General features: G+C 41.9%; 1 non-coding gene across 1 annotated transcript; it reads left to right on the plus strand.

The window, feature by feature from the left end:
- The first annotated feature begins 4,000 nt into the window (after positions 1-4,000).
- Positions 4,001-4,162, plus strand: LOC119815959. The gene has a single exon (XR_005285630.1). It is a non-coding gene; the product is annotated as a U1 spliceosomal RNA (small nuclear RNA).
- The last annotated feature ends 17,204 nt before the right edge of the window (positions 4,163-21,366 follow it).

Below are 21,366 nucleotides of genomic sequence, written 5' to 3' on the forward strand. Positions count from 1 at the left end.
GCCAACCTATGTCAAGCCATTCCCAGACCATGTCTTCCGAGTGCAGATTTATGCACTTGTAGAACACAATTAGTCAATTTATTAGCCTCCAAAGAATCTTTATTATGGGTCTTGAATGTAGATAGAGGATAAGTTACATAGCAAAGAAACAGGCTCTGCCAGCATCATGTGTGTCCACAACACACACCCATTGCTTAGAAGAAAGAAGTACCTAGGAGGATAAAGGTCTCGTGAATCCAGAGGGACCCCTCAAGAATGAGGAGAGCCAATGCTATTAAAGAATAGGAGCACCTCCTAGGCCTTCGCTTTCCTCAGGGTGGAAGCATAAGCACATTTGAAACTCCACACTGAGGATGAGGCTGCAAGATGAAAAGAGACTTGGTTCCTGGCTCGCCACATGGTTTTCCATCAATGATAATAGGTAATTCATATTAGTACACAGTGTATGTATGAGTTTCCATATCAGAAACATCACACAGCAATTGTGTACTAGTTTTAAAATGAGTACAGCCTGGATCCGATGGCCAGTTCTCTTGAGTGGATAAGCTGACTACGCACAGTCCCTTGTTGTACCTGGGAAATAGCATGATGAAAATGCTGGGACAAAAAAAAATAGGATTTAAGCCACAGAGATGTCATTTGTCAAGGTTTTCTTGAATATATCTGTCAAGAGGAGGTGAACAGTTCTCCAGAACACGCTTCCAATCACTCTCCCTCAGGAACTGAGCAGTGTGGGAACTTCATTAGAACCACTGATGATGTTCATCGAAAACCTGACTAACAATTGGAGCATGAACATCCAAAGCAACCTAGTGATCAAACATCAGAACTGTAGTGCATCAGATTTGCTCATGGGGTATCCAGGACTCAGTTTCAAGCCTAAATAATCAATAGGTAAAAGAAGCATTTTCTTAAGTAGCACTTCACCTATATCTTCTTGTGGGACCGAAACTGGGCATTGGCATAGCATAGGAGGTCTATGCTAGCACAGCCACAGACAGTAGCTTCTGGGGTTTAAGACCTTACAAAAATGTTTCCATACAGCGTACACGTACCTGCACACATATTTACACAAACACAGGGATCGGAAATAAATATTTAATGCACCTTAAAATCTTCACCTACAGAATTTACAGTGAAAACAAAGATAAAACCTTTAATGAGGAAAACATTAGCCGAGTCTATACCAATATTATAAATCATGTCTAAATAACAGTATTGGTAAGGTGAGCCTTCTAAAATACCCAGGGCACATTTTCAGCTAATTAAAACTGGAGAGTAGAAGGGACTATTTTATCATTCAGAATATTGGACCCCTGATTATCCCATGGCAAATGATTTTACCTCAGTAATAACCGTGATCCAGCATTCAGTTAGCAATTACCGCGTCAGACTTTATCTACTGGTAACAACGGGTTGACATAATATTACCCTGCATGCATTTATTTCATCATGCTAATAGAGTTTCCTATTCCAAATGCTAAAGCATATTAGCCTGTCTGATGTAATATAAGAAGCACATACAACTTTCTTGCAAAAAGATGTGCCAGTATATTTCATTTCTATTTTGAAACTTAAGTGGGTAAGTACCTTAGAGCAGAAAGTAACGAGCTATAGTCTGTGTTGTAGAAGACAGCTTGTTTGTTCCCAGCTGCTCAGCCCCGAAATAATCATATAGAAACCGTATTATTTGCAATACTGTTTGACCAATAGCTTAAGCATATTTCTGGCTAACTCATATCTTAAATTAACCCATCTCCATTAATCTGTGTATCGCCACAAGGCTGTGGTTTACCAGGTAAAGTTCCAACGTCTGTCTCCAGTGGTGCTACATGGCTTCTCTGACTCCACCTTCTTTCTACCAACATTCAGTTTATTTTTCCGGCCTAGCTCTACTCTGCCCTATCAGGCCAAGTGAGTTTCTTTATTCATTAACCAATAAAAACAACACATATACAGAAGGAACTCCCACACCAACTCTGTAGTGAACACAAGAAAATAATAATAAATACCAACAAATGTCCCTGTGAGGAATGGCATCTATTGTAATTTAGCCACATTCTGTCACCTTGGTGTTTGCATAACAACATGAAACTGGTCCTTTGCAGACACCAAGAAGAAACCAGTGCATCTGTGCATCTTGTCTTTAACACGGAGTTCACGTAAGCCACTATGATTCAAGCTAACTCTCTTGGAGTGCAGAGCATGCATGGACTGATGAAAACCTTTGATAATGATGTTGGTGTGATTAATGATGACAGTTCAGTATCCTCCAGGCATAATCCCTGGCATTGAGTTAGCAATCTATGAAGGTTTGTAGAAGAAAGAAGAGAAATTCCATTGTGTTCACGAGTGATAAACATTCTGTTTGCAGTCTGCCATGTCTGCCACCCAGTATTTATCTTGGAAACTCTTTTCCTTTCCATGTGCTTCTGTATCTACTTGTCAAGTACTTTCTCTGCTTCCTGGTGAGGAAATTAAGGCAAGAAGGCTAGGGGAGGTAGGTGAGGGTACTATCCAATGGAAGAGGTTATGAGCAGAAACAACTTGCCCTATACTGTTTTTTCCCTCCCCAGCCATACAAGCTAAGTTGTCTTAAAGAATTACACATGTTAATACTTTATAATTGAAAAACTCTCAGCAGGAGGCTAGCGCATGGAATTAAGACTAATATAAGCGACATTTTTCTCTTGGTCTCCAAGGGCTCATCCAATACTTGTCAACTCTTTATTAATGGAATTCTTCACTCTCTGTGAAAGATGGCATTAGTTTGGTGCTACCAAGTATGAGAAGTCCAGTTAATCACACAAAGAGTGACGGAGACTCAGTTAAACTTGAAGCAAAATGAACATGCTGCCATAGTTAGGCAGAGCTCTTGCAAATACTATCGAGGTACATCTGCATGTTGTGGGACTGACTCCAGTCTTGGGTATAGATCACAGAAGAACATTTCTCCAGCTAAAGTCAATCGCTGTGCAACACCTGAACTCTCTTAAGATCCTGTAGGCAGGAAGGCTCAACTATCCTTTGAGAGATGCGACCTCCACACATACAACATGGCACTGGCTAGAGGTCTAGAGAATCGTCATGGAAACATGTTGGCAGAGACTGCTCATTTGTTTCCTGGCTGCACAGACCTGAAATAATCACGCAAATCTATATTAATTACATCACTTCTTGGCCAATTAGCTTGTGCATATTTCTAGCTAGCTCTTACATTTTAAATTGACCCATTACTATTAATCTGTACATTACCACAAGGTCGTGGCCTACCATCAAGGTTCCAGCATTTGTCTCCTCTGGCAACTGCATGGCGTCTCCTGGCTCTCTCTCTCTCTCTCTCTCTCTCTCTCTCTCTCTCTCTCTCCCTCTCCCTCTCCCTCCCTCTCTCTCTCTCCCTCTCCGTCTCCCTCTCTCTCTCATACATATACATATATACATATATGAGAGATAGAGATAGATAGATAGAGATAGAGATAGAGATAGAGATAGAGATAGAGATAGAGATAGAGATAGAGATAGAGATAGATAGAGATATCTTCAAGCCTGGCTATATTCTGTCCTGCTATAGGCCCAAAGCAACTTCTTTATTGAGCAATGGTATTCACAGGATACTCAGGGGAATCCCATACCAGGACACATGGAGGATTTAAAGACAAAAAGTACATCCAAGGCAGAAGTCCCGAGTTTTCTCAGGACATGTGTGCTCTAGCCACACTGTGGGAGGCCAAGGACGATCCCGTGGAACTTGGTACAGACACTAGTGTGGCCTAGTGTGGATGTATATAGACCAGAGCTGTAAACCTGGTAACAAGCACGCCTTTATAGCTTTGTGAGGCCTGTGAAACACAGACACTTTTGAGACTGCAGTATCAGGAAACAGGAAGCCATTTGCAAAGTTGACCCACACTTTTAAGTTTCAAGGCTATGGACAGGGCAGACCAGCTCTAGCCTTCCTCTTTGGCTCATTGAAGCAGCTGTGTTACAAAAGTATCCTGCTGCACTTACTTGGCTGGGGAGATACCATGATCACAAAAGTGCTTTTCCCAGGGGGAAGCTAATCCATTGCACTCTGGATGTGCTGACCCTTGCAATTTCCTCAAATGTGGGAAACCCAAATGCTTAATTTGTGGTAGCAAGTTACTGCGTTCATGTTCCCTTCTGTTTAAAATAGAAAAAGATTTAGAAAGATGTCCTGCTGAAGAATGCTGGGTCTCAGCAGGTAAACGTATTAATTTGGTGGTCTGTTTCTTGTTCGCATCAAAATGCAAGTTAAGGACATCGCTTTAAAATTTATAATAAAGCCTTTCCATGCTTTATATTGCTGTGTAAACTTTTGCGTTTTCCAGACTTTCCAAGTTCACACTCAAGAAAACAATTACACAGCCTAAGAAGAGGTGGAGTTTGAGGTGTTGAAGCCCAATAGACAACAGACCCACTGTAGTTGGGAATTTTGGACCAAAAGCTTCATTTAATCAGTCTCTCCTGCCTACTGCACCCCCACTCCCACCCCCCCACACACACACACACTTGAGTGTGGCTTTGAGCTTCCAGAGACCTTTAGTCTAAAGTCTAGTCCCAAAGTTTATGGCTTCTGGGTTTATGGTCTTTCCCTTGAAGGTTTTCTGTACCTATTAATGCACACTATGGTTCCTCCTCCCACAACAGTGGCTTCTGTGAAAGCCAGGAAAGTTTTATGCAATACACATGGAGATTGAATGGGACTTCTTGAGGAATTTGGATAAGACATTGTTTTGAGGGGGTTGAGGTGTGTGTGTGTGGTGTGTTCATAAATAGATTCAACAGTTTTAACCTTCCACTTTCCATTCTACATAGTTTGAAAAAAGAGAAGAAAATAAAGATTTTTGAAAAAATATTCAAACTGTAATTTTCATTTCAAGCAGAGTCCTCCATTGCTTGTCTTACATTTGAATAAGCTATTTGCCTGAAATTACAGCCCCATTAACAGTTCAGTTGCATAAACTTAATCTTATAGTGACTCCACATAGAACAACAGCCAAAACAATAAACCTGCCAGGCCAGTTGTTCTGCTACTAAAATGGTCAGCCACTTCATTTGCTAATATTTCCTTCCTCAATACCCTTGCTCGAATTCACCGTTTAAAAACTCAAGCAGAATCATTACAGAAGACTTTGACAACAGTGAAGAGCCAGTGCTGACACGTGGGTTCCACTTAGCTGAAGATTCTCATCAATGCAGGTCTCAGCCAGGACAAATGGCCCGATCATAGACTCCACTTGCTTTGCCCACAGTGGAGGGGTGGAGATCATCTTCTGGCCCTTCTGTCCTTTGCAATTGTCTCCACTGAAATGTGCAGCCAGAAGACTTACTGCCCACATAGGAGAGCCAGCCTGTTTGCAGATTAGCAGCCCGAACTTTGCTCAGAAGGTCACTGTATACATGATGCAAGAGGCATCCCGTGACTTTCATAAAGTACAGCTTGAGGCTAGTATAGTAATCAAATGTATTATCAAGAATTATCTTCATTGTTTCTGTCTGCATTTGAAGCCAACTAAAATTACCAAAACTATATACTTCGCATTTATCACCCAATTCTATAAGAGAAGAGGTAATATGTTTCTCAGCTAGGGATAACATTTCCCCCTTGCCTCGTGTATGGCTACTCTAGGAGCTACTACTATTTAGAGTAATAAGAAGAGGAAAACCAGGAGTAATCATAACACTGGGAACATTTCTCCACATCTCAAAATGTAAGGCTCAGCAATGAAAAACGCTGCCTGTTCTTCCAAAAATCCTGAGTTCAGTTCCCAGCAACCACAGGGTTGTTCACCACCATCTGTAATTAGATCTGGTACCCTCTTGGGGAAGAGACCTGATCAGTCATCTTCATCAGCTTAGACCATGAAACTCAATATGGGCACGGTCATCAGCCATATATGGCTGCCCGTGTCTGCTCCAGCATTGCCAGGCCATAAATTTCAAATTTCATTCATTTCAAGATGTAATAGGCTCTGTATTAAGAGTCTTTCAATGTGTAGAATCTCATTTAAGCCTTAAAACATTTCTATAAGGGTCAGTACTATATATTCACATTTTACAGAGAAGTAGATAGAGGTATATGTGTGCAATCCCTTTCCCAGGCTGGTCAGGGATTCAAGTACATTTCCTTTGAGTTCCAGAATCCAAACCTCTGTAGCTATGCTCTAGAATGCTTCAATAGGACTGCTAGCCTTAGCCTTGGTTCATAAGAAATAACTCTTGGGAGGCAGACGTAGGTGGGTTCCTGAGTTCTAGGCCAGCCTGATCGACATAGTGAGTTCCAGGATAGCCAGAACTACAGATAGAAACCCTGTCTCAAAAAACTAAAATAGGAAAATATGAAGAAAAATAAAAACATACCCTAGATATTTCATAAACAATATGTACATGTTTAGACTGTGTAGTATTTTCAACTCCAAGGAATTTTCCACTTCTTCATTATAGCACATATATAATCTGTGTATTAAAACATAATTACCCATATCACTCTCAGTAAGTTTCAAAATACTCCAAGTTATATCAATTCAGCCTCCATCCCATGATCAAGAAAGAGATGGCTTATGCATTTTTAGTCTTCCAATTAAGGACAAGTATGCTTTGTAAAGTGAAGGTTATTTTGACTTTGATAAGTATATTGCTTACTGTCTGACCATAAAGGACCAGAGCTGGGGATGAATTACAGAATATTTTGTTCTTCACTTCAGGCATGATGACTGGACCTCCCTGGTTGTAAATTCCCCAATATTTGATGGCTCCAGTGTCAGCAGAGAAATGATGCATAATAAACACAACAATGCATTATCCGCAGTTTCTTGATTTGGTGCCCAGTCAGGGAAGGAAACAGTCTACTTGTGAATGGATTTTCCGAAATAATACGCAGGCGGTGTCTATTGGAAAGATCTGAAGAGGAAAATTGAAGCTTGCTTTTCATGCTACAGTCTCCAAATTATCCTTTGAAACTGACAATCGTGAATGACGCGGACCCATGTCCCACCATCACAGGGTTGGTATCAGAAAGAACAGAGCATTCTGGCTTTCATCTGCCTGGGAAAAAGGAAACAGAGTTTATTTTGAACAGGAAAGGGGAAAAAAAGATATTTGATGAAAGCCAAAGAAACAAGCTGCCCAAATCCTTTGACGAAGAAGAGACAAAGGGAATGGGTTTGTGGAATAATACACAGACCTAAAAATAATGTTTCAATAATTCTCTAATTGTTCCATTTTATCCAGAACAATGCTTTTGCAAAATCCAAAAGCTCACTTTGGAAGGAAAAATAAAAACTATTTTAAGGCCTGCCTGTGAGGAAATGGTATATTTCAGGTATGAAGGAAGTTGTAAGGGAAACAATGAGAACGTACAATGTGGAGGTGCACACACAGCTCTGCCCATGGCAGATGCCTCCCCATCTGCATCCAAATCAAAGACGTAATTTGTTGCCAGGGACATGAGTTGTTACTGAGTTCGGGTCTGGCATTTCATAGTTTATGAGCTTAAAACAGTGAAGTGATTTCCACAAGGTCATGCTTAAGTTGTAGTCTTTCTATTGTCTAAATAAGAAATGGCAAAAGGATAAAAGAAAAAGAGGCTATATTGTAAACCCCCCCCCCTTGGAAAATGATGACTGTGCCTTATAGCCTATCAGAAGAGCAGTTCCCTAGGACACACAAGGTTCTGGGTTCAATACCTGAGGTTACAAAATAAATGAATTACCCAAAGACTTTCTGTAAGAAAATGGTCATGATTGTGGCTGCGGAACCCATGCATTCACTAAAACATACTCTTAGAAACCCAAGAAACACATGTGGATAAAGTTTCCAAAAGCAAAGACAGAAAATTTTTAAATAAAGTATTTTTCCGGCTGGACTTGCTTTACTCAAAGTCCGGCTACCCACAAAGCTGCACTTTCCAGAAAAGTTAGTGAAAAACTACGTTCTGTTGTAAAGTCACTATAATTATAATCAGTAAACTAAACACACACACACACACACACACACACACACCATGAAAATAGAAGGACTAATTTGAAAAGGGGGGAAGCAGGTAGATAAGGGCAAATGGATCAGGGTAACTATGAACAAAATACAATATTTATATGTGTGACACTGTCAAAGAATAAGTAATAAAATAAGACTGTGAAAACCAAAGCCAAACATTTGAGCAAACATTTGAGATCTTCATTAATCTGAATGTCTTATCAATTAAGTACAAAAGCATCCCCACACCCACCAATTAATCTCTTACTGGCAAACCCAGATTGCAATATTTGTATCAGAAATATACCAGTCTTCCAGCTTCTCTATTTTCAACCACTTATTCCAGAAGTTTAAAATGGGGGTTGAGGGGCAGTGATGAAAATCTCTGAGCAGTGATTCTCATGGTCCCAGAACCTGAGTGACATCTTGAAAGCTCCAGGTGACACTTACTCAATTTCGAGCTCTGCTCTAGCAGTATGGCTACCCAACACCACGCTCATTTTGGTAGTTACCTTGGAAGATGGGTAGACTCTAAGTAGGGCAAAGCTGAAACATTTGCCTTCAGTCTTGTATGGAAATCATTAAGACATGTTTGTAGAGTGGTGGGGGAAGAAACAACAAAGAAAAAGACAAAAGACTCTTCTAGCCCAGTTTTCTCTTTACCTGCTAGGCCTCCAGTACCACAACTTAGCCATAAAACAATCAGAATTTAAGAGGACAGTTTTCTCCAAAGCCAAGATCATTACAATCTGATAGTAGGAAATACTCCATAATTATTTAGCACTTTGAGTCAATCCCAACCGTTATTTTTGTAAGTGTCATATCCATTTATAGCTTCCCAAACTGAAGTATGGAGTCATGGTCAATATCCCAATTGTCCTTCAACTCCACCTCCCATTTATCTTCTACAGAATCTGGCCTTCACCAGTACTCTTGCCTAGGAGTGTAGCACCCGTGACAATGCAGAATGTCTAGAATTGACAGTGACATCTCACTGCCTGGACAGTCACCCAAAGTTCTTTTGTAACATTGAGGCATCCCTTCAGGCTCATAGTACCTGGCAGACTTTTCCAAGAAGCAGGAAATTTCAAAGACAGTTCTGCCTTTATGGGCAGTTTATCAGTCATGTTCTTTTGTGTACTGCAGAATGTCTGGCAGACTCTTTCATGAAGCAGGAACCTTGAAGGACTGTCTCACCTTCTTTAGGCAACTTCAGCAATCACTTTTCTGTGGGTCCTGCATATCCAGTTCACACACCATAACATCAAACAGTCCAGGAAAGAGCATTTTTTGCCCAAATGGCTAGCAAACTCCATAAGGAGCCTCTTCAATTCCCATCTTCCTCTTCAAGTAATTGGTGCTGCCAGAAGCACATGTGTCTCATTGTCATGAAAAGTCATTAAAACAATTTAAATGCCATATTCTGTTACTCTTGAAAGGTTTGAAGAATACCTGTCTAACTGAGATATGTCTCTGTACATCTAAAAAATACTAACTAAAATGACTACAAGTTTGACTATTATAAACAACTATCTATTAATCTGTATTTCTTAATTATATATTACATTTTTTTCTTTTTTATTAGTTTTTTTTAAAAAAAATACTAATCCAAATTCCAACTCCCTTCCCTCCTCCCATTCCCTCCACACATCCTCCCACCCATCATGTAATCTTACATATATATTGGACATCCTCTAGTTTGTATCTTAAAGGACTGCAAAGTGACATTTGCTGCTCTCAAGTCTGTGGCACTTTAGAGGCATGCTAAGTTCTTTAGGAGTCAGGTTCTCCTTGAAAAATCTTAGTTCATTGTAGGAGTACCCTTGAAGGAGATACTAGAACACTAGAAGTCTTGTGACTTCCTGATCATCATAAAAACAGCCTACCAAAAGCTTCTCCCATGATGTACCATGTCAAAATAGACCCATAGCAAAAAGGTAAGCAACCATGAACTGAAATCATGAGCCATCCTTATAAGTTGATCATCTCCCAGTATTTGTTACAGTGGCAGAAAACTAGAACAGTGCCCTAATTATATAAACATTAAGTACTGCTCGGACCCCAAGAACACCCAAGACTGAAAGAGGCCTAGCCTTGCCCTTACAGATCTTGTATACTCTAGAGAGAAGAATTGTAACAGGTGCATGTAACTGTAGAAACTAAATATTCATAAGCTAGTATCATCAAAATCAATGTGCAGAGAACAGTTATAGAATGGAAGGATTTTTCTTTGGGGTACATCCTAATGCCGTCACAACAGTGGAAGCAACAGTCCAATTCTTATTTCTGTTGTTGAACATTTTAATATCTAGACTGCACACCCCTTCCCACCTTGTGACTTCATCCTGGGCCACTGTATAACAAGGAGAAAGTGCGAGTGTAGAAGGAAACAGCATTTCCTTCCTAAAATTGTTAATAATTCTGCATTTGTGATTTGTAATAAAGAGCCCATGTCCAAGTTGATTTAAAAATTTCCTGAAGGCCATGTACTCTCCTCTTGCCTATACCCAGGCAGAGCTGCCTCCCACCACCATCACCCCTACCACCACTGCTTTTACATGGCATTGAGATTGAAGGGCACAGTCTGTCCAATCAGTCAGTGGTGGTCAGTTTTCTCTTTGCAGAAGATGCTATCAGGGTCAAGTCTAATGAGCAAAATTGAAGATGCGACCTGGCAATATGGTTATTGGGGGTAAACACTGCTAACACTGCTCTACACCAAGACTGTGGCTTTCATATTCTGCCCTAAAAGGAGTACCATGAGAAGAACCATTGAAGTGTTGTCAGCAAACGCAGAATAAGGGAATATGTGCAGAGTTTCCTGTATTAGTCTATGCAGGCCCAAAGCAAAGGTCTTCAAATTCCCTGTAGTGAAATTCAACAGAAGCCACTTCCCACCCAGTCTCTATTTTTAAACATGGATTAAGAGTTGGGTCCTGGTACTTATATCTCTTAAGTCTGGGCTAACACAACCCTACGTCACCACTGGATTCCATGGCCACGGTGGGAGTGAGTTCAAAGTCTTCTAAAACTTCTTTCTAAAAATGACAGTCACTTCTGGTTTGATTTCATTGGCCAAAATGAATCAAAAACTATGGATGGAGAAGCATGACCCTTTCATGTTCCTACCAGCTGATAACTTCTACCACATATCTCCTGTGTGATCACACACAGAGGAAGAACCACTTGAACTTGTAAATTTGGCAAACTGGTTTTTCAAAACCCATCATCACTGTATGACCATATCCCATGAATTTGGTCTCTTTATATTATAGCTACTACATCATTGAAGTCAACTTTGTGGGCGCTTGTTAGGTTATGGGAGGCCTATGAGAGACATGTGCATGGCTGCCAGAGATTACAGCCCAGCCTGGAGAAAGAGAAGAAAGCTGGCATTGCAGGTATAAATGCAGGGGCTAGGCACTGCACTGGACACGGTGTGTGCAATATCTCTTTAGTCGCCCTAACAGTGCCTCAAGAAGAGTGCCATTGCGTAGACTCTGATTTGTCTGATTACAGACCCCATATGTGAGCCAGGGTCAGCCCATATAAGTAATCATATTACCCTTCTTTAGTAATAATAAGCATATTTTTACCCTTCTTATAGCCCTTCCAATCGATTGGATTTGAAATGAGAACGTCCTCAGCTGCTAGGAACAGACAAACATGTGGAGTGTAGACACTGGAAAATACAGGTTGTTAGATGCGTTCTGAAAATCAGGCTAGCCTCAAAAGCCGTATCCCTTTCCTTTGTTCTACCCAGCACATGAAAGGGGATTGACAAGGGGAGAATCATGTTTCCTCGGTGATCCCGAGGAAAGGCACAGCTGTCAGCCTTTTCTCTTATCAGGAGGGTTCTCTAAGCGAGAAAACAGAGAGCAACTTCCACGCTGCAGACTCGAATGTGAAGATAATGGTCAGCGGGGCTCAGCGAGCTGCCCGTGTTCCTGTTCCAACAAGCTCTTGACAAGAGCACGCCTGCCAGGGAAAGAGAAAGCTCCTCATTCTGCCAGGAGACAACACACAGCTGCGCAGACCCTTATTCCACTAAACCCAGGGACAAATGCCCGAGCTGTCCTAAATGTGCCACTCTACAGGGGATTCTACGTCCTCTCCATATTTTAATTTTTCAGTCAGTGTCTACTATTTGATATGCCACAAATCAGTCTCTCAATAGCATACCCTCACCCTGTGAACACACACACACACACACACGCACACACACACACACACACACAATCTTTCCATCTTTAAAAACAAGCCTTGTTTGTTCTTCATTTCTTCACAGCCACTACTCTGGACTCTGCAGATCACGACACAACACTGTTCTCTGCAGTTTCTCTCCTCTGCTAAGGAATGGCCACTATCACTGTTCCATCCCAGAATCCTTCCTAAGCCTTGTTTAAAGAGCCTGAGCTATGCCTTTAATTGGGCATTTCGTTAGAGAAGAATGGGGAAGAAACGGAAACAAAATGGTCCGTAGTCATTTGTTTCGGGGACATCATTGCAGTCATCAACATCTGAACCCTACTGAAGTACAGTTTCAATTTCCCTTCTCAACCATGGGGAAAGCAGTGTTGACAACACATATTTCTCTCTGTCAAAACATTTCACTTACTCGGCAATCTGTGGGACAGTTTGAGAGCCATATCACCAACTAGCCGCAGCGGAGCGTTCTTCCCATTATTTTAAAATCAAAATGGCACGTGCCTCGTTGAGAGGGGCAGGATACGGGCCAAGGTCCAAATTGAAAAGAAAAAACGCTAACAGAGCCAGCAAGCGAAGAGGGCACTGTAAATAACCTGCCTCGTTATTGAGCTACAGAGAAAGACGGGCTCCACGGCGTTCCATTCCGGCTTGAGGGCGCAGTCCCATTGCCCTTGAATTTCAGTCTCCTGGGAGGTCACTGAGGGAATTCTGTCAGCTCTCTGCTCAGTGGCAGTGGCGAGATCTGACTCACATGTGCGAAGCGTTTCAGGCGTTTGTGTCTAATTGTTGCTGCTGGAAGATAGGCAGGGCAAAAGCAGCAGGGCCACCTATTTAAAAAAATAAGTCCAAATACCATTGAAGGATTCGCTTGGTATATGTGTCTTACATAGAACAGTAAAAGAACAGGGGTCCTACACAGGACACACACTGACAAAACTGCTGTAGTTCATAGACAAAGATATTAACCATGATGCAATCATCCCCAGTGGCTCATTTTCCTTGAGAAATATTTAAAAGAAACAGTGCTCAGGGAAATGAACACATGCTTCTCAGATAAAGGCTTCAAGCTGCACAGGAGACTGCCCAGAGTAAAGGAGAACACTGGCTGAACACGGGTCAGGATGGAAAGCTGGGGAAGCCAGGCTCTCTGGACCACCCTGAGGTTCAAATTCATGAACATGATTGCTATAGTTTGAGGGAGAGACACACCTGCAGAACAGCAAATTCAGGTCAATAAAGAGCACGGCAAGTGGCCATGCTCACCACCGGGTAGCCATGCATCTCCCCAGGGTCACAGGGCGAAGGCAGTTCAGCAAGCTGATGGGCTGAGCAAAGAGAAAGCCTCCCATGAGTCACCTCCAGCTACCTGTCAATATATCTTGCTGGGGTTTTGCAAAATGTTCTGTCATCCATTTAGGAAAGGTCATCTAGAATGTATGGTGACTTGCAGTAGCAAGTGGCTCTATTAGAATCCCCGGCATCAGGCTGGCTGGGTTTCCCAAGAAGTGTGCGGTTTATCTTTCTTACAAAGTTCACTGGTTTGTCAAGTTGGTACCAGCTGTTATCTCTTTAATGGAGATGACTGTATAATTTCAAAATATCTTACTCTACAATTACCCTGCTGCCGCAGCCTGTCTGGAGCGCAGAGATGTGCCCCTTGCTTCTGTCTCTTATCTAGAAGGGTTCATTCGTTTCTCCCATCGCGCGGCTGAGCTGCACAGTGGTTACCACAGCTCTTGCCTTCATCTTGCTTCATCAGCCACCAACAGTCACAGGCCAGGGAGATTAGCTCTGAGCTTTTCCTTTCCATTCTCTCATAAAAAGGAACAACGCCACAATGACTGACTGGTAGATAGTTACTCACAGCCCATTCCCTTGCTCTGCAGCACCTGTAGCATTGAATGGTTTAAAAGACCAACTTAGGAAGAATGATCAAAAGAAAGAAGGCAACTCCACATAAAATAGTAAATATAAAATAATGTGCAAAGGGTATCTTTCTCTGCTCTCACTGCAGTCCTAGTAAATATTTTAAAATGTCGTTTAATAATTTTATTTTATGTGCATGGGTGTCAGATGCCCTGGAACTGGAGTTACAGACAGTTGTGAGCTGTCATGTTAGTGCTGAGAATTGAACTAGGGTTCTTGGAAGAGCAGTCAGCGATCCTAACCACTGAGTAAGTAGGTTAGGATCTCGCCAGCCCCCAATATTTGAAATTTTTAATTTGGAGGGCTTTTAAGATCTCAGTAGGTAGCCTAGACGGGCCTCAGACTATTTTTACTAATTTTGGTTTATACTTTTTTATTTATTCTTCTCTCCTATAATACATCCTGACCACAGCCTCCTTTCCCTTCACTCCTTTAGACTGCTCCCCACCTCTCCTCTCCTCCACAACCACATCTCCTCCATTTCCTTCAGAAAAGAGCAGGCCTCCCAGGGATATCAACTGAACATGGCGTAACAAGATGCAATAAGACCAGGCTCAAATCCTCATATCAAGACTGGACAAGGCAGCCTAATAGGAGGAAAAGGGTTCCAAGAGCAGGCTAAAGAGTCAGACACCCCACAGTCCCACAGTTAGGAGTCCCACAAGAACACCAATCTCCACAACCATAACATATGCAGATGACCTAGTGTGGATTCATGCAAGTTCCATACTTGCCTCTTCAGTCTCTGTGAGTCCCAACTAAGTCCTGCTTACTTGATTCTATGGACAGTATTCTTGTATCCTCAACCCCTCTGGCTCCTATGATCTTTCCTCCCATTTTTGTAAGAAGTTTACCAAGCTCTGCCTAATGTTTGGCTGTGGATCTCTGTATTTGTTCCCAGCTCCCATCTTCTCCCTGAGGAAGCATCTGTTGGCTATTGGGCTAGCAGAATATCATTAGGAATTATTTCATTGACATTTTTTTGCCAGTTGCATTTGGTTCTATCTTATGTTTCTGGGCCATCCAGTTTCCAATTCCTGGCCATCCATGGCCCCAAACATTCAGTCTCACCTTGCTCTATCTCTAAAATACTAGGGTTATAGGTATACACCTACTTTCCTGGTGTCTTGATGTTTAATTCTTAGTGTGTGTTTCTAGTGAGCAGCCCACCTTTAATACAACCTAAGCTGTCCATCCACAGTCACTGTATCTTCGGTTAGGTCTGAGATCCAAGTTCATAGCCACAGTCTTTCCTGGTTTCTTTCCCAGAGTTTTAGGAGCAAGATTAAGTCAACCTGACCATCAAGAGGGTTAACTTTTACTCCAGAGAGAGTCCCATCTACATTACAGCAAGGTGCCCTAAAAGGCAAATATGACTCATACATGAGCCAGGGAGGAGGTTCTCCTGTGGTGGAATTCAAACCATAGAACTGCCCCCAGAAGTCTAGGTCACTCTTCTTGTCTGTGCCCTGCACCCTTCCTCGCAAGCACAGCACCCCACCTTGGTATTACGGCCCACTTTACTCTGAGTCTACTTAAAATATTCAAACAAATCCATGGTGCAAAGTTTTGTAAATGACTAAAATTTAGAGGGAAGTCTTTGCAAAAGACCAACACTTAGTTAGAGAGAAAGGGAAAGGAGAGAGGGGAGGGAAGAGAGAGGTTGTAGCTTTGAAAATGTGGAAGATTCCTTATAGAGATTCAAATCTCTTGAAGACCTCTGTATGTGCCAGAAAAGGTCCTGAAAGTTGTTCAATTTTTTTCTTGTTGTTGCAGAAGAAGAAACAATACAGATATAGAGGCTTGCGAATCACTGGCTGGTGGCTACTGGCTGTTTTAAACTTTGGTTCAACATGACTCTCTCTTCCCTTTCAATCCATCTGGATGGCATTTAATGGTTTAAGCTGCACGTGTCACCTCCCTGAGTGTCTTACAGTAGGCTCTCTGTTATTGGGATGCAGCTGGCATTTCCTGGCCATGGTCACCAAGGTGATGTTGTTTGACTGTTTTCCACAATCATGGTGAGGAAGGATGCACAGCTGAGCAGAGTGTCTGGTGCTAGAGAGCCATACTCCAGGGTCTCGGAGGGCGGGGAAGTCAGCAGAGGAATCTCTGAACTGTGTCCCAAATGGGGTTTAGGTCTGCTTTATCTGCTCACTCTAAGAGTCACTTAGGGACTGTCCCACTAACTGAGAGAGGACCTAAATCAAGCTCTGTGCATACCAAAGTCACATGTCACATCTTAGCCACTGTCAAAGCTAACAGTTCCCCTCACCTCACAATTTCTGAACCTGAACTCTATAGGGCTATAAAATATCCACAGAATGGCATCTGGGTTTTTTTCCTGTTGCTATGGTAAAATAATCCATCAAAGGCAAATTAAGGGAGAAAGGGTTATTTCCATTCACAGTTCTGAGGTTCAGGCCATCGCTGGGGGCTGTCATGGCAACAGGAGCTTGAGAGAGCAGGTCACCTTGCATCCACGATTAAGAAGCAGAGAATGATGACTGCATGCCACTGCTCAGCTCCCTTTCCCTATTTCAGGACAGGATCCCAGCCAGGAAACGGTGCCACACGCATTGTGCTTGTCCTGATTGTTAATACAGTCGAGATTATACCCCAGAGACCTACCCAGAGATCCATCTCTCAGGTGGTTTTAGATTCTATCAAGTTGATACTTAAAACTATCAGAAGCAGCTAAATAATGGAAACTATAATCAGGAGAACATTAGAGGGGAGAAAGAAGTGGTGGTCTGTCGGCTCACAAGTGAGGAAATCACATCAGAGATGCAGGGACCTATAAGCAAGATAAGTGGATAAAGGACAGTGGGTCTATGCTTCTGCTGTACCCAAGCATTGCTCCATGACTGTCTAGGCCTTACTGGAGAACTACTGAGATGATTGTTCTTTCTCCCCTTTCCTTCTATCCTATGCCAGGAATGACCTCTGTGAACTCTTTGGAAATACCTTTAAAAACTTGATCCAGGTATTGGAGAGATGACTCAGAGGTTAAGAGCCATGGCTGCTCTTCCAGAGGCTATCAGTTCAATTGCCAACAACCACATGGAGGCGCACAACCATTTATAATGAAATCTTGTGCTCCCTTCTAGCATGGAGGTGTATATGCAGGTAGAACACTATACATAATATAAATAAATAAATAAGAATGAGTGAATGAATCTTTAAAAAAAGGATTCAGATTTCTTTGAATATCCAAGAAGTAAAATATAATCTCGGTCTATAAAAGTGTTTTATTATTGAAGAAGGAATATAAATGAACTCAAAGTCAAATCCGTAGAATATAGCAGACCAAACTTAAGAATTATTAGAAGAAAACAAATATATGGTCCTCAAGCCTGATGTAGTTATGGGACAAAATAGTAAATATGTGGACTTCAGGTGTGTGGTCTCTGCAAGCATTGCTGAAGTCAACTGCAGCATGAAAGTAGCAGCAGATGGTGCACAGGACTTAAGGAAGCTTTGCAAATGACAATAAATGCCATCCATGTACGCTGAAATTTGGATTTTACATAAATTTCATCTGTCACAGAATATTGTTGTTATTTTTCCTTTTGGGGAATTTAGTTTATTTTGATTGTTATTAGCTATAGGGCTGTATCAAAAAAATATATGAGTCCAGATTTGATTTGCAAACCGTGTTTTGCTGGCGAGGGTACCAAAGAAATGAACATGCCAGTGACCGCAGTGCGCATGTGCATGCCGAGAAGCAAATGTGCTAAATCGTCTCTTCCGGCAACTCCTACGAAGAAGGTTCTAAATGCTTTGCAGGGGTAATCTCACTACACAAAGACGATGGTTTTCCAGGGCGATTATGTGGAAGTGCAGAAATTATTACAACGCATAAGCTCCTTGGGGGCAAAGACTGTGCCGTGTGCATTTGAGTTTCCCTAACTTGCCTTACAAACTGTCTACATCCAATTTATTTTTTTCTCAATTGAATGTGCTTTAATGAGTTTGTTACAAGCCATCTCATTACATAATAGTCAACCCTTGAATGCTAACTAATGACTCAAAGATTCCAGAACAATTTAGATCAATACGCTTTTAAAAGGGTATTAAAATATTATCCGTCATTAACACTTGATTTGTTCCTGAACAATTTCAAGATGGAAAACTGTAACCTATTTTTGAAGATGTCTTCATATAATTACTGGAAGACTAAGACCATTTATTTCTTTTCAGATCATGTACCATAATTCTAGTTGACAGTACAAATACACTACTCAAATTTCAATCATCCAATCACATTATATAGCCATGTATTTGAGTTACAGTAAAAAGATCAACGGGTTTTAGGGCCAGGAACACAGATGACCAGAGAGATTAAAAAGCCTGAAAACCCACATTTGATCCCCAGAATCCAGATTTAAAAAATCTGGGTGTGGTGACATGAATCCATAATCCCAGCTCTCCCATGGCTACAAAAGAGAATGAAACAGGAGACTATTTTGGAAACTTGAGAGCCAGCTAGCCTGGAATACACAGCACCATGGAAACAAGAAGAGAGATCCTGCCTCAAAAGAAGGTGGGAAGAGAAAACCAGCTCCCAAAAGCTGACCCTGCACACACACCCATGCCCACACCCATACTCACACCCACTCACAACATACATAATTCAAACACATCCAGAATAATAATTAATACCAAGTTTAGTTGGTTCTTGACTCAACATTCCTACTCCTATAGATTTAAGCACAACTGTAACTTAAAGTTGGAACTTGGAACTGCATCGGCAACTATCCCTAGCACATTAGTGGTCCAGACTGAGGAGCCCAGTGCAGTATCGTGAAAGGGAAGGGAAGGTTCAGTTTTCAGTTTCAGGAAACTCTCTGGTATCTCCAATGCAGGAAAGGCTTACCTTAAAGCATTTTTTATAAAGACATTCTAAGAGATAAGCTAGGTTCATCAAAATGCATAGAAAGTTGTCATCTTCTCTTTTTTGTGTGTTTCTCTCCCACTTCCCTTGCTCCATCATTTCCTCACATAAACACAACTCCATACACACACACATACACACAAGCACATGCATGCATACACATGAATATAGTTTTTACTCGTGATGACCAATACATAATAATGCTAAAAAAACTTCCTTCCATTTTCACCATACTGCATTCTCAGCCTGAGTATCTCAGCTAACAGCTAAATTGGGTTTCATGATACAACCTTCTTTAAGAATCTACAGGAAATATTATAATATTGTAATGGAACTATTCAGTACTAAGAAATGAGAACCTAAACGTTATCTTTCACTTCAAAGTATTCTTAACTTTGTTTCTCAGACTAAAGGATCTGCATGCGGTTCCTGTTTTCTGTGAGCCATGAGAGGTCAGGGTGTCAGGGCCCACATTTGTCTTCAGATGACAAGGCCAGAACTTGATAGTCAGACCACCTCAGCCAATAACAGTGTAAATCACTCACACATGCCCTGAGGCCAATCAACAGAAAAGAAGCTAGAAAACACAATGAGCATTCACATCAACCTCAGTTGTTCATGGTCTTCCACTACCTTACAGTTAAGGCAGATAAAGGCTAAATGGTTTGCCAAGGTCCCTCTGCCAGCAGCCAGTATGAAGTGAGCTTGAGTCCCTGGGAAAGCCTGTGGCTTCTGAAAGCATATGCAGTCATCTCTGGCCACTAGAAAACTCTTTTGAGCTGGGGAAACTGTCAGCTCTCCTCTAAGATCTGTGCCTGTATGCCTGAGGCAAATTGGCTGGGAAGAGCTTCTTGAGGCACGGTTGTCACCTCCTCTGAATAGAGTGGGCTGACTCTCAGGCAAGGAAAACAAATGAGGAGTTTCTGGCTCAGTGCTGTGGAAAAGTTGAAACCTGATCAGCTCTCCAAGTGTCTCCTTCTGAAAGTGACTGCTCAGACTAGCACTGTTGAGTTTCATTAAGTCAGGATCAGTCCGTCACAGTTCTGAGTCTGTGCCTGCACATTCCGCTAAATTCCAGACAGGACTAAACCAATCATTTTACTTCAGAACACACACTGTGGAAACAGGGATTCAGTCTTTTCCTGAGGAGAAACCAAAATCTGAGCCAAGACCGGATCCCTTGTTGTATTCGTCACTCGCTTGACTTTCCCCCATGCTCTTCCTTCCGGGGCAAGAGCCACAGAGTCCTGGGAAAGGGTAACTGGTCCCCTCTAAAGATGCAATTTTGACTGTGACCTCTGATCTGGCTACAATTTCCTCTGCAACTTGGGCTGTTGTATCCAGGAAGCAGCAGCAAACCTAAGGGAGACTTGAAAGCCTGGAGAAGAAAGTGGGCAGAGAATGAAAACGAGGGAGAAGAAATGTGATAGCTAATGTAGAGAGCAGAACCCAAGCAAATTCACAGATGTTGATCCTCGAGAATGGAATGGAAATCAGGGTGAGTACACTCTGGGGCTCTGAGCCTTCACTGTGATGAACTAGGAAGGGCAGGATGAGGAAGCCACACTGGTGAGCATGGTGGTAAGAGAGCCAGGTCGGTGCTGATGCCCATGCTCTGACCCATTCCAACAGGAATTATCACGAGGAGTGGTACCACTGAGGGCCCCTAGCATGCTTGGAATTTCACCTGAGCAAAGACTAGCTAAGAGTGTCTTTGTAATTACCCAGTGTATTAATCAGGGTTCTCTACAGTCACAGAACTTATGGAATGAATAGGATGATAGATAGATGATAGATAGATAGATAGATAGATAGATAGATAGATAGATAGATAGATAGATGGATGGTAGATAGATAGATGATAGATAGATAGATAGATAGATAGATAGATAGATAGATAGATAGATGATAGATATGGCATCTCAGCTGGTCCTTCTGTATATGCTGGAAGAAGTGGCTCCAATTTCAGTGATGGAATGGATAGGCTAGCAAGGTGAAGGCAAGTAGGTAAAAAGTAAAACCTTCATTCTTCCATGTCTTCATATACGCTGGAAGCTTCCAGAAGAAGTGACTGAATCAAAGGTGTGTTGTCTTCCTGCCTCAAGATCCGGATCCTGTGTCATGACCACATCTTTACTCTTCCATCCCTCCTCCTGTCTTTAACCAAGGTCTGACCCCTAGGAGTGGGTCTAAAGGAGGAAGACATTAGCGGAAGGGCTAAGGCACATGTATCTGGTTTTTTTGTGATCTGACTTGAGTTGAATGGTAAAACAGTTCTTTGCTTCATGAGCCTATGAACCGTGCCTAAACACTTGCTTCTAGGGACCTTGATCAAGGCT

Source organism: Arvicola amphibius, chromosome 5, assembly GCF_903992535.2.
Source record: "Arvicola amphibius chromosome 5, mArvAmp1.2, whole genome shotgun sequence".
Taxonomy (NCBI): domain Eukaryota; kingdom Metazoa; phylum Chordata; class Mammalia; order Rodentia; family Cricetidae; genus Arvicola; species Arvicola amphibius.